General features: G+C 45.9%; 1 pseudogene; it reads left to right on the top strand.

Moving 5' to 3' along the window:
* The first annotated feature begins 2,003 nt into the window (after positions 1 to 2,003).
* LOC115868259 lies at positions 2,004 to 2,663 on the top strand (annotated as a pseudogene).
* The last annotated feature ends 482 nt before the right edge of the window (positions 2,664 to 3,145 follow it).

Here is a 3,145-nt window from a genome sequence, read left to right on the forward strand (position 1 = left end):
CTCATTTGTGTATAAGAAAGAGCTTTATATACAAGAGCAATTGAATATTGAGAAAACATCCCAGCCCAGTCCAGATCAAGTCCATAAGTCCAACATTACCCCATATGCCAAATACTAGTCCATAAATTCCTCTTTAGACTCACACAGCCATGCAGTAAAGCCGGATGCAGGAAGATCACAGGCCAGTGGGTGAAAAGTCTTGTGGATCCAGTGGCAGTAGAGGCATCTCAGCACTTCAGCTTCAGGACTCTAGCATAGCTCCATGTGTCTTGTCAACAGGAATAAGAAGGAGAGAGTGTGTGTCTTGCTTCCAGCAAGCTATTTATCTCCATAGCGCCTCCAAATGAGGCCATTAAGCAGCGACCTGATTGTCAGGCTAAACTCCACCCCTACCCTCTTAATAGTCTCAGGTTGGCACCAAATTATGTAATTACCACACAGGGGAAATATTAGGTTCTATGATATGCACATCTTCATTCTTCATTAGTAGGTAATGCCAAATTGTTTTTCAACATTCTTGTCTCATGATAATGGTCCCACCAGCAGAGTATTAGAGTTTTTGGGTTTTAGTGATGTTTAGTATTCCACTGTGTGTAAGCACCAAAGTTTACATATCCATTCTTCTACTAGTAGGCATTTAGGTTGTTTACATCTTCTTGCAATTTTGAACAGCATCTATGTGGTGTGCATCTATCTTTTCATGCGATGACTCTTACCCAGCAGAGGGATTGCTGGATGTGTTAGGCCAGATTGACTACAGACACAAATCCAGTGACATTTATTCATATATATATTTATATATATGAGAGTTTTATATTAAAAAGTAATTATATATCAAACAGACTTACCAGGCCCATCCAGATCAAGCCCATAAGTCCAACGCTAGTCTATAAGTCCCACTTTGGACTCATGCAGCCACATGCAATGATGCAGACTGCAGGAACATCATCTGCTGGTGGGTGCAAAGTCTTGTGGATCCAATGGCAGTGGTGGCATCACAGGCTCTGGAAGCTGCCAGTGTGACTCTTCAACAGGAAGGTGAAGGCAGAGACAGAGGGGCGGTGCCCAGGACCCTCATTATGAAGAGGTCACACCCACAAGGAGGCACCATCAGGCTGTGACCTGATTGACAGGCTATCCATAGTGTGTTATCATCCACACAGTCTAATGCTTTGGCATAGCCAAGGAAACACAAGTAAACATCTTTCTGATAAACACTTATGCTTTGAGCCAGAAGACAACAAGGAAGAGATGAGCTGCCACTCCAAAGGGAGTAGTGACTGAAAACCTTACACACAGCACAGAGACATCATCAGGCACTGGAGGCCTAATGAATGGAAGCAGAGCATTGTCAGGATAGTGCCTGGAGAGCCCCCAGGCTCAGAGGGCTCTCGCTATGTCATTGAGGAGGAGTTGCTTTCTCAAAGTGCAGTTGACCCTGGGACATGAGTCAGATAAAGGCTCGGGGAGTGGAGGCGGCAGGATCTTCATTTGTGAATGGGACCTGACTCAAGGTAAGCAGAAACAACTGAAAAATCTGCTAACGATCAGAGCTTGAAATATATGAAGTCTGAATCTAGGAAAATTGGAAGTGGTTAAAATGAAATGGAGTGCATAAAAATCGCTATCCTAGTGAACTGAAATGGACTAGTATTGGCCAATTTGAATCAGAAAATGACATGATTTACTCTGCTGAGAATGACATAATCAACATAATCATTCATTGTCAAAATGGACATTTCAAAGTCAATCTTGAAGTACAGTGCCGTCTGTGATAGGATTCTATCTATCTGCCTTCGAAGAAAGTCCATCAATACAATTATTATTCTGATTTATACCCAACCACAAAAGCTGGTGACAAAAAAATTGAAGAATTCTACCAATATCTTCAGTCTGAAATCGATCAAGCCTGCAATCAAGATGCATTGACAATTATTAGCAATTAGTCATTAGGAGAATGCCAGTCAAGACCACAATGAAATTCCATGTCACCGCCCACTAGGATGACTATGATTAAAAACAAAAAGAGTGGAGCGACTGTCGTGGAGTCTGTAGCAATGAGAGCCGGGGGGCCACCGGGAGGAGGAGATAGGTGGAGGTTTGACAGCACATGCCGATTCCACAGAGCTGCAGCAGCCAGGGCTCGAGCAAGGTGGGCAATGTCCTTCCCACGGTGGTGGTGTTTGGAGGGGAGCCTGGGAACAAGGTGAATCTGGTTGCGCTGCACAAGGGCAAATAGGGCATCCTCTTCCCGAGTTCCCGGGGCTCTTTCACTCCAGGCTGTTCCAAGACTCACCTGCCAGGGTTTGTGGAGCAGGCTGGAACTCTGAAGGTGAAGGGAACTCAGGTAGTGGCTGGTCTGATCATCAATGATGTCTTTGTGACCAGCGAATAGGGAAAGCCCACCAGGCAGAAGGCAAGCTTCGGTTCTTGGCAGACCCCATTGGGGCCTTTGGGAAGGAAACCGATTTGCTGTTAGATGGCTCCTTGGTGCCGCACTCCAGGAACCGGAGACCCAAGAGGGTCTCGTGGAGCCAGATGGCACAGGCCTGACCTGCAGTCTGGCCCCCAATATCCTCTCGCAGCTTTGGGGCCCTGGGCCCAGATGCACTCCCACTGCCCTCTCCTCGTCTTACCTGCTTAGCCCCCGTCAGCAGGCCTGACTTCCCCTCACTGAAGACAAAATGGGTGCATAAGCAAATGTGGTGTAGAAAGCTGATGGTGCCCGGCTATCAAGAGATATAGCATCTGGGGTCTTAAAGGCTTGAGGATAAACAAGCGGCCATCTAGCTGGAAAACAACAAAGCCCACATGGAAGAAGCATGCCAGCCTGTGTGATCATAGGTGTCGATGGGAACAGGTATCAGGCATCAAAGACCCAGCATAAAAGTCATATCAATGCGAACAAATAGTTCTTATGACATGGCGCTGCTCAATACTAGCCTTCATGAAGAGATCACTGAAGATTTGAGTGTTATAGCAAAGTGTAGTAAAGAAACCAGATGTTGCCCAACTATCAGAAAGAATAGCATCTGGGGTTTGAAAGGCTTGTCTTAAAACAAGCAGCCATCTAAGTGACATGGCAGCTAAGTCCACATGGAAGAAGCACACCAGCTTGTGAAAATAATAAAATCGGAGGCCAGAG

This window comes from Echinops telfairi, unplaced genomic scaffold (genome assembly GCF_000313985.2).
Source record: "Echinops telfairi isolate 266 unplaced genomic scaffold, ASM31398v2 ScPeMD7_9;HRSCAF=40, whole genome shotgun sequence".
NCBI classification, from domain to species: Eukaryota; Metazoa; Chordata; class Mammalia; order Afrosoricida; family Tenrecidae; genus Echinops; species Echinops telfairi.